This window comes from Gekko japonicus, unplaced genomic scaffold (genome assembly GCF_001447785.1).
Source record: "Gekko japonicus isolate JY-2015 unplaced genomic scaffold, Gekko_japonicus_V1.1 scaffold1301, whole genome shotgun sequence".
Lineage (NCBI taxonomy): Eukaryota > Metazoa > Chordata > Lepidosauria > Squamata > Gekkonidae > Gekko > Gekko japonicus.
In genome coordinates this window covers 160,398-173,727 of record NW_015169213.1, presented here as the reverse complement: position 1 = coordinate 173,727, position 13,330 = coordinate 160,398, and the positions used below count along the sequence as shown (strand labels likewise).

The 13,330-nt window shown below is 44.9% G+C and overlaps 1 long non-coding RNA gene across 1 annotated transcript in view; it reads right to left on the bottom strand.

Moving 5' to 3' along the window:
* Positions 1–2,742: 2,742 nt before the first annotated feature.
* Positions 2,743–13,330, bottom strand: part of LOC107114786 — a 122,157-nt gene continuing 111,569 nt past the window's right edge. The window contains exons 2-3 of the long non-coding RNA XR_001482655.1: positions 3,478–3,576; positions 2,743–2,898 (exon numbers count right to left, since the gene is read on the bottom strand). This is a non-coding gene — a long non-coding RNA (uncharacterized LOC107114786). The remainder of the gene's footprint in view (positions 2,899–3,477; positions 3,577–13,330) is intronic.

Genomic DNA, 13,330 nt, shown 5'->3' with positions numbered 1-13,330 from the left:
ACCACCACCATTCGGCTTTTATTTATAAGGGAGATGCATCCTTTTTACCCTACAAAGCATTTCTGAATTATTTTTTATATTATGGCTTTACTGCCTTGTTAATAATTGCATGTAACACATGCCTAAATTATGTATGAAGGGTGAATAAACTTAAACTCGAACCAGACAAAATACGCTGCAACTAGAAGCAGTCCTGGAGAAAGCTGACGACATCAAGCCGAGGGGAAAATGCCGTTGGAACACCTCTGACCTTACAGCTGAACAAACTCCCTGTCGGTTGCAAACGTGTGTGATTTTAAAAGATTATATGTTGTCCTCCCTTACCCCTTTGAATCATTGTTAGTCCCGTGTGTATTTGAGTAACTGTAAATCGCTCAGAGCCAGCAGCTCTGCAGGATTGAGTGATTAATAAATTGAAAGATTATTATTATATACCATAGCGAAGCACGGGTAGCAGGCTACTTTTATGACATACCACACTTAGCATGTTTCATGCGCAAAATGCTTCACAATCTTTTATGCATTTGACCTCACAGTAATCCTGTGAAGTAGGTCACTTTTCTTTCCAGATAGGGAACTGGTGATGAGTAAACCTTACCCAAGGCCACCCAGTGACAAACAACACCAGTAAATGCTATACCTACCACTACTTCCCCCACAAAGACATTACAATTAAGAGGCAGTAGGATAATTACATAACTTGATGCCGCAGTTGCTTCTTCTGATTCATGCTAGAAGTAAACCAACAATTTGTTCCATCTTTCACAAAATGAAGAACAGTAGGGTATTTTGCTCTTCTTTTCCCCTCTAAGAGGCTCAAGTAACCTAGCCAGCAATTACATCCAATCCGTGGGAATCAGCTTTAGTGTGAAGAGGGGAGACACTATGTCATATGAAAGGACTCATCTAGAGTTGCTGAGAAAAGCAACAGTGGTGAGAACAGTACCCATTCCCACAGATGTGTACATTGGTTCAGTAAGAACTTCATATTCAGTAAGAGGTGGCAGACAATTTGTACGCAGCTCTGACAGTGCAATCCTACGCACAGTTATACCTTTTAAAGACCAATGAAGTCAATGGGTTTACAAGGGCATAACTCAGTTTAGGTTGACACTGAAAACCGCTGACACAACCCACAACCAGCCGTTCCTCCTCTAGATGACAGCTATTGATACACAGGTTGTGAATTCTACTCTATTGTTAGGAGAAACCTACAAGAAACCTGAAGACATATGTAAGACAAAGGCCTGGTTTAAGATCATACAATGGATGTCCCAGAGGTGCCTCTAATCCCTACTGATATTCTTTAATAAACTTGATAGTATCGCCTGCCAAACAGTAACAAAGACCGGGATAAAAGAACAGCAATAAAACAAAGAATGTATTGAGTATGGCACAAAAATGCAAGTGGGAAATGGGATCCATGCATTACCAACTGGCAAGCAGCAGATGAAATGAAATTGCTGGTTAATATCTAAGATAAAAAATATTTGAGTTTCTTCCATCCTTCTCCAGAAATGAGACAAATCTGAATTCACTGCAAAATAGGGTGAGCCCTAAAAGCGGTCAGAAGTTTTAAAGAGAAGTTTTTAAAAAATTAGACATCCCTAACTTAGGTGTCTCTAGAAAACACAATGGGGGTTATTTTCTAGATAAAAAATCAGCAGAGAAATGTTGAATATCTGAAATACTTTAAAACCTGACACAATCAGCCATCTGCCATATTAAAAGTTAGATCATCTATTGGATCTAGCATTTGTGTTCCTAGAGGCGGGCAATCAGAGAATAAATGCATGACAAGCTTCAAGGACTGGCTGGTGACTCCAAAAGGCAATGTAATACATCAAAAGCCTCTTTTGCAGGCTCTTGATGTACTGCACTGTCTTCTGGAGTCACCAATTAACTAAATGCAAACCAGATAACTCTCATTCATTTCAATACAGCTTGTAGGGGAAAGGTTTGGGGGTTGACCAAAACATCTAATCTAAACTGCAGATCTTCAAACTCCTGTTCCATGTTTTTTCCCTTATCAGGGAAGCTTAATTCTTCAGCTCATAGAAACTCTCCGATCTGCCTAGTAAATACAACAGCCCTTGCTCATAAATGGCACATTTCACTGTCACTTTAAAAAGTCTAAATTTATTATGTTACATCATTGTTCCAATACACATGTAGAATTTGAATGTGTCTTCCATGTTCCAGTCATCTGCAAGCAGCATATTTTAACGATTCATTAAATAACTTGAAAAACACTTAAATAAAAAGATGAATGAAAATGCTGGTAAAAAGAGTCGTATTTTATGACTCCACAACTACACTGTGCAGGTATAGAGTTTGGCACTGGGCTTGAAATTTAGTAATATGCAAATCTCAGCTTTCATGTTTAAAAATACATGCTTCTAGTATTTAAGCCAGCTGAAGAGAGCCTTGAAATATCTGGGCAATGCATAGTGAAATCTCAGAAAAACAGGGTAAAGTGGGTAGGATCAGGACTGCTAGTGTTCAGAAGGGAGTCCACCTGGGTGGCAACAGTATGAAGAAGATGACAGGATGGCAGGATGATGCAGACCCTCAAGACAGCGGAGGACTTTCAGAGCCTCCTCTGAGATTCCCATTCTGGACAGGACAGATTAGTAGCAATCAGGGGACTGGTCCACCAACCGTACTCCACCAACACAAAGACATGGTTGTCAAATAATGCAAACATTTATTGAATTGTTTTGAATACAAAACTGGGGTTGCCAAATCTCTTCTCTAAGCAAGTCACAGACAGCTGCCATGACAGGTGCAGTTGTGCTGGTCAAACCACTGTCTTGTTGTTTGTCTCGTTGCAGGTATCACTTGTGGACAGCACTGCACTGTATGGTCCTTCCTGGTCTCCAGCTATTGGAGGGCTGTCTGTAAAGAGTCAAAAGAGACACAGGGACAGTATGTTACAGCAATATGCTCATGCACTCTTTGTAAATTACAGATTTGAGAAGCCCTCTCCAGATGCTGACAGTCCCACACTTTGATGCCCACCTGCTGAAAGAGTCAGTATAGGCTGTGGACTAATTCTTACCCATCCCCTGTAAGGAGTTGCAGGAGACTTCTAGCAGAGTCTGTTCAGGATGCTCTGTGGACTCTGATCTTACAAGGAAAAACGGGTTCTGAGTATATGACTAACTGCTGCAGTGGCTGGAGTGGAGTGGCTGGTGTTCACCCAGGAATCTGGGTGTGTTCCCGTTTCCTCAAACTGCATGGTTTTCTTAACAGAACATTGCAGTGGCACCACAATGATGTTACACCAGCATATCTCCACTGTGACATCCTTTATGCACTGAGCATATGTATCCTGTGGCAAATGCTGAGGGAAGAAGTTTTGGTAGACCCATACATAATTGTGACATAATGGGGGAGGGGGGAGAGAGACACAGGAGATATTTGCAACATAGTCAGCCTGAGGTATGGAAACTTGCCATCCCCTTCATTGCTTACCTGTGTGGAGAGCACTGTCCTTGGAACCCCCAGCTGGAAGAGTGGAGTAGATATTACTATTGGGAGTGTGTGTCCTGAGGTAGAATTCCTGTAAAGGTTCTGAGAAGACAAATGTTATCAATGTGCTCTTCATATGGTCATTATCAGCCTTAGTGGTTTGTGCAAAATGCCTTTTCTCTGAAGTTCCCATCACTAAAGTTCCCACTTCTGTGTCTTAAGTATACCCAATATGACACCACCATGTGCTGTGCTATCTGAGATATGGGTGTCTTGGTTGGAGGTAACATACTACTACTATGTGACTGGATGCAGGGTAGGTCGAAAGCTATGTTGTGGCTCTGTAGGCAGGAGGAAGGCAGTTATATTTTCCTCACACTGAGTTCAATGGCTTTATTTAGACTAGCTCTGTCACCAGTGTAATTTTAAAAATGGTGTTGAGATTGGAACCCTGAGCTGAGAGAGCTAGAGACTAAAACAGCTCCTCCCCATACATGCCTCTGACACCACCCATCTCCAGCCACTAAGCCTGCTGTGTAGCACCAGAGCTGGAGTCATACCAGCATGGCATTAAGCTGCTGACAAAGTTGTAATATGCTGGTCTGTTGTCAGGATAATGCTGGTTGAGGGGCTTAAATGCCATTCTAAGCCAATCCAGCGGGCCCTTAGAATCACACCCTTAAATCCCTCCATTTAATTTACTAGTGCAGAGTAGAAGCGGGTTCTGGGTGGCTACGGGCTTAGGTTTACGTTCTGCCTGCCAGAGGCCTGGTGGGTATCTCAGTGGCTGGTGGTGAGATCTCCCTCACTAGTTCTGGCAAGGTAGCCTCTGGCACTGCTGGAACATTGTCAGCAGGCACCTCTATAGTGCTGGGCTCTCTCTGGTCCCTCTCAGCCACTGGCTTTGGCTCCTTGGGTTCTTCCCCTGAAGACTCTGAATCACTGGGTTAGTCAGAGGGGGTCATGACAGGAAATTTCTGAATATAGTGATGTCATTTTCAAATGTTTGGTACCACTAGATGTTATCAGAGAGAAGGGGAAAATGAGATACTTGGGCTGCGGTCACACGGAGCATTAGCCACGCTACAGAGACGGAAGATAGGTGGATTTTCCGGGCTCGATCACAGTGCCACATCTGGGAAGCGTAGAGCTCCCGTGGCGAACCCGAGGCTTCCCACCGAAGATGCGGGGTAAAAAATTAGTACTTCTGAGGTACTAGCTTCCGGAAACCGCAGGGCAAGGGTGGGCGCCTGATTGCATTTCCAGTGGTAGGTCATGGCATCCGGCACCCGCCCATGTCCCGTCGCTAAAAGGTTTTTTCCCCCCAAGTCTCCACGGGATGCGCACAAGCACCCAATGGCGCATGCGCAGACTTCAGCCCCCTCGTCTTTTCCGTACCCCCCCTCCTGACTCGGCCTGCTCGAGAGGAACTCTCTGCACCGGGCGGCAGAGGGGGAGGTCCAGGGGGGCATGGCGGGAGGGCGGCCCAGCTGAAGCTCCTCCTGGAGGGGACCGGACGGAGGACACAGTTTGCATTCCTCTGCAGCCCTGGAAGGGGTTAAACCCATGGAGCCTTTTGCTGGAGAGGCCGCTTCTTTGCCACACCGCAGGATTGTCCTGTGATCGGCACCTCCCCCCTAACCACAGGACCTCGACGGGACCTCTACAGGACGTCTGATCGCACAGCCGCACGTTATTTTGCTCCGGGGCAAACAGCCACGCTTCCCCCCCGCATTTTCCTGCCGGTGTGACCGGGGCCCCTGTTGTTCTTTTCAACAGTGGTCATGGATATTGCTTGCACATCCTGTTGGTAACCACAGTGAATGAAATCCACATCCACACTATTTTGGGGTTCTCTCACTAGAACAAGGGTTCCCAATCTTGTTGACCCTGTGAGCGCTTTTGGGATTTTGAGAACACTTAATGGATGCTACCACAAAATGGCTGCCCCAGGGAGTGCACATAACCATGAAATGGCTGCCACGAAGGTTTGAGTTAATAAAAATGTTAGGAGATTCGAAACCAATTATCATCCAGAAATGGAGTAGCAGTTTTTTAATGGGTGCTTCCAAAAGACACAAAGGTGATGCCATCCGGACTGTTTGGGTGCACTTCCTGTTCCAATGAGACGAAGAAAAGACATGATTGGATTGTTGCTTTAAGGAAGCACGAAGTGGGTACCAGGAAACATACAGGTGATGGTGCCCTTTGGATACCATGACTCTAGAACTTCTATACAGTTATATAGACAAAAGTGTTTGTAGTCTCTGACTGCATGTCAGTTTTGGTATTTGGAAAAGAATTTGGACACCTGATCATTTCACCTTTATTTTTTGAATTTTAAGAGTAAATTTCTATCTTTTATTGTAGTAAGAACACAATAAAGCATATAGACAGGATCTGCAAAAGGTTTCAGCCCAGAATGGAAAAAGTGTTTTGCCATTCACAGCTACCAGATAGTCTCATTTCTTTTAGTCACATTTCCACATAGAGACTTAAATGGGGCTAATTTACTTAATGGTCTTACTGAGACTTGTTTCCAAGTAAACTTACAATTCAATTGGGCTTAAAGTCACCTACCAGTGTGACTTATAAAAAAAAAAAAAAACACGTAAAATGTTCAAATTCTGGGAGGAAAAGGCAAATACTGGTTCAAAATGAAATGTGCTGCTTCAAACAGATTGACAGACACAATGATTTACAGACTATATTCTGAGTGCAGAATTTGGGTATTTCTAAGCCAAATAACGAGGTTCAGTACCCACACTTCACATTTACAAAACTTTCAAGAATCATAAACATGAATCTGCTGAAGATATTTTTATTGTCACTTCTCTGGAACTGGAGATGTCTTTTCAGGAATTCCCATCCCATATGTCAATCATATTACTTTCAAAGATCTCAACATCTCTGCTCAAAACCCTGGACAAAGGGGAGGGGGGCCAAAAAGATGAACAAGCTTATAAAACACATTTCTAGATATCGGCTTCCCCAGAGCTGCAAGCTTGGAAGCAGAACAGGAAGTATATTTTGAATGAAATGTTGGTTATAGTGGAGATTTGAAACTATCACCTGTGTTCTGGTGCGATCGCACTAGTACAGTTGGACTGGCAGCAACCTGTGGGGATACAGACAGATAGCTGGATTGCAAGAATAAAGGGCTGCCAGGACGGCAGTGTGCTCACCATCCAGAAACAGTCTACAATTGCTGGGGGAAAGCTAGCCTCTCAAAATGGCTTAACTGCTCCAAGGTGCAGATGAGGCAGCTCTCCCATTTCACAAGGACATTTGCTTCCCTTATTTCCCAGGCCCTCCCTCCTTTTTCCCTGCACCTGCATGAATGATGGATGGCCTTGTCCCCATTCACAGTTCTAGCCAACACGCCTGGAAAGCAGCAGGGAAAGCTTCAGCTAGAGCATTAGCAGCAGACTGGAAAGGAATAGAAATCAAACAACCTTGCAGAGAGGTATTTTACAGTATGCATCTGATAAATAAACAAACCACATCACCAGACCACACCCTTTTAGGGTTCCCAAATCCCCCCGGGGGGGCGGATTTCCCCCCGCTTTCAAGGCCCGATTCCCACTCCCGCGGAATCGGGGCCCGGGGGAAACCCCACCCCCGTGTGCGCGCCACCCAGAAGTGACGTCGCACACTGGGGGCGGGGCCACGCCATTTGAGAGGAAAACTCTTTGTTTTCCCCTCAAATGGCATGGCCCTGCCCCCAGCGTGCGACGTCACTTCCGGGTGACGCACACGCGGCGCGTGCGTGCGCTACACGCACACGCACGATTTAGACGCTGGCCGGGAGCCCCCCGCTCCCGGCCAAAATCCATTTGGCAACCCTACACCCTTTACATCTAGCTCCTTTACCCCAAATCTGAAGCTGTGAGGAAACAGCCATTCAGAAGCATTGAGCAAGGGCAGGAAAGGAAAAGGGGAAATGAAGCAAAACATTTCCTGATTATTAAGATGACTCTTAGCTATGTCCATTCGTCTCAAAATTCCATACACTGTCAACTCAGGCCTTTTATATGGAACAACTGATTGAGTAAATATTTTTGGAAGTATTTCCCTCTGATTTTCAATACAATATCCTAGACTTTCAGAGATATCATAAGGGTCCTTCAAGAACAGAAACTTTGACAAGGATAGAGATGATGACAGTCTTTGAGAAAAGGAAATCTTTTTAGTCGTGTCTGTGCCACACTCCTCGCAGCATTATTTTAAAGTGATTCTGCGACTTCTTTCCGCAGTGACAGTGGGCTGGTTCACATGTAATGAGAAACTATAGCTTATTTTAACTGTGGTAAATTAGTTAAACTAGGATTAGGCCCAGAGGTCATTTCGGGGGGGATCGTGGGGGATCTCAGTTCCCTCGGGTAAGGTACGGGGGGGCACATGACGAAGCCCCGCCCCCAGCTTCCAGCCGCCCCGCTTCCGGCCCTCATTCAGCCTGGAGGAGGCAGGAGAAGAGGGAGGGTAAGTTGCTTCCTCCCTGCCTCTCCCCACCCCTGCCTGCCTGGGGCCAGGGAGGGCCTTCGCGGGGCTTCCTTGCACTCCCGCCGGCCTTGCAGGTCCACCGCCGTGCCCCTCATGGGGCTCGGCAGTGGAGCTGCAAGGCCGGCAGCGGCCGGGACCGTTGGGGGCGGAGTGTGTGGCCTAATGACACACTTCCGGTGATGTCAGGGGGTGTGGCATATGCTAATGAGTTATGCTAATGAGTTCCCCTAGCTCTTTTTCTACGAAACGACCCCTGATTAGGCTTATGTGCGATTGCTGAATACTGGATGGTCTTGACAAATCCTGGCTTTAGTGCTGTTGTTATTTCCCCTGCCTCCCTACAAAAGGCCCCAGCAGCTATCCCAGCCTGCCTTGCTTACCACTGCCCACCAACTAAACAAGTGCAGAGGTAGTTGCTCTCAGGAAGCTTTGGCTGCTGTTGTAATTTCAAGTCAGCTGCCAAGCCATGCCTCCCCTTCTCTGAGGCTAGCCAAGGAAGCTGAAAGGCTTTCACATTAACTCTTTCCTCAACAAACCTCCAGGGAAATAAATTCCTGTTGCCGATTCCAATGGAACCCTACACGCAAATTCAACAACACTCCCTCCCAGGCACCCCATCTCTGCATGCCCCCTTCTTACTCATCTGAAGGACCATCTCCTTTTGCATGTCCCTGTATGCCAACTACAGTCTGCAGGTAGCCATCTGTTGACTATTCCACTGCTTAGGGTGGCCCATCTGGCATCTGGCCTTTTCCATCATAGCTCTGAGTCCTGCTCTGTGGAATGCCTCCCTCAGGAGGTGAGGAAGATGTCCCTCCTTGGACATCTTCAGGAGGCACTGCAAGGCTTACCTGTTTGCCAGGGCTTTTGATGGAGTTTAAACAGCAGGCATCTTTTAAGGGGGGGAAAGGATTAAGAAATTTTGGGGTCTGTTTTTTTATTTTGGCTTTAACTGGAAACGTTTTTAAACTCCTATTTTAAGCCACCTTGAACCATGAGGAACGGCAGGGTTAAAATGTTTTAATAAATAAATAAGAAAGAAATTGGCCTGAATGTTTTAAAATGTTAATAAAATGTTTTAATAAATAAATAAGAAAGAAATTAGCCTGAATGTTTTCATCTCCATGCAACCACCACCTTTCTGCCACATACCAAGAGTGTTCAGCACACGAGTCTCCATTACCCCAAAAGACTCTTGAAGAGCACACACATTGACCAACGGTTTCCATAATACGCACACAGGTGAAATGAATTAAATTCACTTTACTGAACAAAGAAATCAGTAACAGCTATGAATTCTAACCTACATAGGCTGGGCATAGAAGTCAGTGGATTTGATGCAGTAAACACTGGGATAAGAAGTTTGCTTTCCCTTCATCCCCCCCAGTCCATTGTGTCAATGTAACAAATGCCAATAGAGTGCTTATGTAAAGGAGCACAAGCAAATAAGATACCCAAGGGCTCCACTGGCATTGCTTTTCCCCTTGGTGTACATGGAAGAAAGTTGCCATATTGCCAAGTTTTAAAGACAAGGGCGGCGGGGAGGGAACAGTTTGTCACAAGGCAGACTAGGAGAAGTGTCATAGTAGTAAGAGCCAACTGAAGGCAAGAGTGGCTTCATTTTTCAGCCACTCTTGCCAGGCAACTCAGTAGGTGACTTGGATGTGGAGTGTCTGTGGGAAATCAAACCAAGATTAAGCCTGCTTACCACATTCATACACAACTTGAAACCATAGTAAAGATTTAACTGCAGTTAATAAATCAGTTTCAGATCTGGTTTGAGGAACCAGAACGAGCCATCATTAGTGTGGTGGTACAGGTTTGGATAATGAATTAACAATTATTAGTTTAATTAAACCATGGCTTTGCCTTAGATCTGAATCTAGCCAGTAATTTCAAGCAGTAATTAAGACTCCAGGCATCTTAAGATATTCCCAAACTGTGGTGTATTCGAAAAGGCTTGCGTGAATCGCCGCATGACTCTCCATGTTAAGCTTCGAGCCAGACGAAGGCTCCTCAGAGCTAACTTACTATTGGTCGCTCCACAACAGCGACCAATCAGAACTGTGCCAATTCCCTGCGAGGGAAGAACTCTCATTGGACGTTATCCGCACAATCTCATTGGCTGTTTATTGTAAATAGGCGTGGCTACATTAGCCCGGGAATGTTTAAAAGGAGCCTAGCTCCCAATGTTAAACTGTTCTGGTTATGACTTATTTCAAGCGCTTGTTCGTACCTGCAATAAAGCTGATCACTATTGCTGAAATCACTCTCCGACTCTTTGTTAGCGGCGATCTAACACAAACAATAAAAAGTGGGTCTCTTTTCTAAAAGTTTATTTAGGAAAATGTGATTTCCCACAATGTTGGCAGGTCTGTTTTTCTCTCAGATTACATTCAACCTTGTGTTGAATCTGTAGCATTGTCATTTTTATGATAAAATCAAATACATATAAAAATCAAAATTTGAATTATAAATAAATAAAATTAAAAATACACATCTGAGGGAAAGGGAGAACATCCTCCAGAAAATCACTAAGAAGATGTAATTAGGAAAACACAGCTTGCACCTAAAGATGCACGAGTGGGCCAGTTCATGCTCTACCCAACACAGGAGACAATGCAGTAATAAAACATTCGTAGGGGTTTGTCTATCGTGCTATTCGGCTACACGAACACCCATATTAGACCAACTAGGCTGAGATGAGCACCCAGTACTGACCATTCTAGAAGAAGTGTCTCTTAAGGCTACTTGTACCTGTATAGTTAAGACCACGTAAATGTTTGTAGGAATTTTATGATGGAAATAAGCATGCTTAAGCACTGAAGAGCATGGATAGATGCCAAGGTGTATTGTCACTGCAATATCTCTGCAAATTCAGGTGTATTACCTTCCTAGCAAGCTTTGCAGAGGCATTTGGTTCTCACAAAACTGTGTCTGTAAAATGTTTGGGAGAAAAGTCTCTAACATATAGAGGTGAAAAGTCAAGAACCAAGACTACAAATGGGGTCACGCTCTCAAGCATACACTGAACTCAACTGCTTTTGCTCTACATTCTAATTATTTTTGTCTGGTTGTGTGATCTCTTCCCAGTCCAGTTGAAATCCCATTCCAAAGAAGGGCTGGGAAAATGATGCCTGAAAGCCTAAATGTTTCATATCCTTTCTGGTTTTCTCACTACAAAGCACGGGGGGTGGGGGTGTCTAAAAATAGCATGCCTGATTCCTTGGGTTTTCTATCTTTAGACAAGTAAACTATGAACTGAATTATACATGCTAGGATTTTACAGTCTACAAGGTTTTGGGGTAAGATGTATCAAAACTATTTAGTTCATATAGTATAATGTGTGCAAAGACAGTGTGTGCATTGTCACAGTCCTAATTCAAAGAAACTTGTGAAATGTACTGGGCACAATGTCACAACTAAATCCCATTGAAAATGATGTAATAAGACTTGGTTGCTGCCATTCTTAAACTTGGTTAATTGCCATGCTAATTAACTGCAGTGGGGCATTCCCTTCTCGCTGGATTGTGCTGACACGCTATTAGTTATGATTTTCTATTTCTGTTAACTTTTGATAGGGCTTTGTCCATGACAAAAAGGAATTTATGGTTCAAATATGAGACTTTCAAGTTAAGACAAAAAGGGGGAGAAAAACAGTTGAGAAAGGGAGTTTAGAGAAAACATTTTTAGAAAAGCTCTTGGCCTATTGGCTGGAAAAGATACATAATCTGGAGCAAATTGGTTATTACTTGGTTTGCCAGTGTTCAGTTAGGTTGATGAGCTACAAGTGTGATTGGTGGGACCTTTTTTTAAAAAACAGATGAGAGGGTAGGAACCTTAATAAGACCATGGAAGTGCATGGGATTTTGAAATTTACCTCCCCCCCAAAAAAACCCAGAGACATAGTTTCCAAAGTGTCCATTCGTTGTTGTTGTTCAGTCGCACAGTCGAATCTGACTCTTCGCGACCCCATGGACAAGATCACGCCAAGCCCTCCTGTCCTCTGCCGTCTTCGGAAGTTTGTTCAACTTCATGTTCGTTGCATCTATGACACTGTCTAACCATCTCATCCTTTGCCGTCCCCGTCTTCTTTGACCTTCAATCTTTCCCAGCATCAGGGTCTTTTCCAGTGAGTGCTCCCTTCTCATTCGGTGGCCAAAGTATTTGAGCTTCAGTTTCATTATCTGGCCTTCCAGGGAACAGTCAGGGTTGATTTCTTTTAAGATTGACTGATTTGATCTTCTTGCAGTCCAATGGATTCTCGAGAGTCTTCTCCAGTATCCATACAGCATTTTGTTGGGAGAAATTAGGAATTTTGGGATAGTAGTTATAGTTTTAGAAGAAACAAGTGGAGACCCACAAGAAACTTGCGGGATGGTTATCTCATTTGTCACACTTTTGTTCCTCTCCTCACCCCCTACCTCTCTCACACTATTTCTCCCCTCTGCCCCCCTTTTCTTACTCTCTATTTCTCCTCCATGCATGTGGCTTCCTCTCTCTCTCTGACCTGTCATCTTTCTCTTTGTTTTTCTGCCTCCCCACTTCATCACTCATTTTCTCTTTCTGCCCCCACCCCATCATTCTTTCTTTCTGCCCCCATCCCTCTCCCAGCCTCCTGCCTGCTTCCTCCCCCACTCTGCAGAGCAGCAGCAGCAGTGGTGGCAGTGCTCCTAGCCACCCACCTGCTTCCTCTCCCCCCACAGCAGCAGTGGCAGCTGTCTGGGAATCACAACGGATCTCCCAGCTACAGAGACCAGTTCACCTTAGGGCTGCCAGCTCCAGGCTGGGAAATTCCTGGAGATTTGGGGGTGGAGCCTTGGGACAGTGAGGCTTGGAGTGGCAAGCAGCCTCAGCAGGGTATGATGCCATAGACTCAACCCTCCAAAACAGCCATTTTATCCCAGGAAACTGATCTCTGTCGCCTGGACAACAGTTGTAATTCTGGGTGATCTCCAGTCCTCACCTGGAGGTTGGCAATGGTGGTTCTCGTGGAGGAAACGGCTGGAGGGTGGAGTCTATGACATTCAAAGTTCCTCCCCTCCTCAAATCCCACCCTCTCCAGGATCCACCCCTCTAATGTCCAGGAATTTCCCAACCTGGAGTTGGCAACCCTATTTCCTTCCCACCCAACAGCCAACCAACCTTTATCTGCCTCTCTGTCTTCTGCTTTCCATCTCCACCCCCCAGCCTCTACCTAGGAAAATTACAGTCTTTCTCCACAGTGGGGACCAAAACAGCTTTCATTATTCCCTCCTCCTTTTTATCTGCACAACAACCCTGTGAGGTTGGTTAGGCTGAAATATGTGACTGGCCCAAAATCACTGCTGCACCTCACTGGCTTTCATAGGGT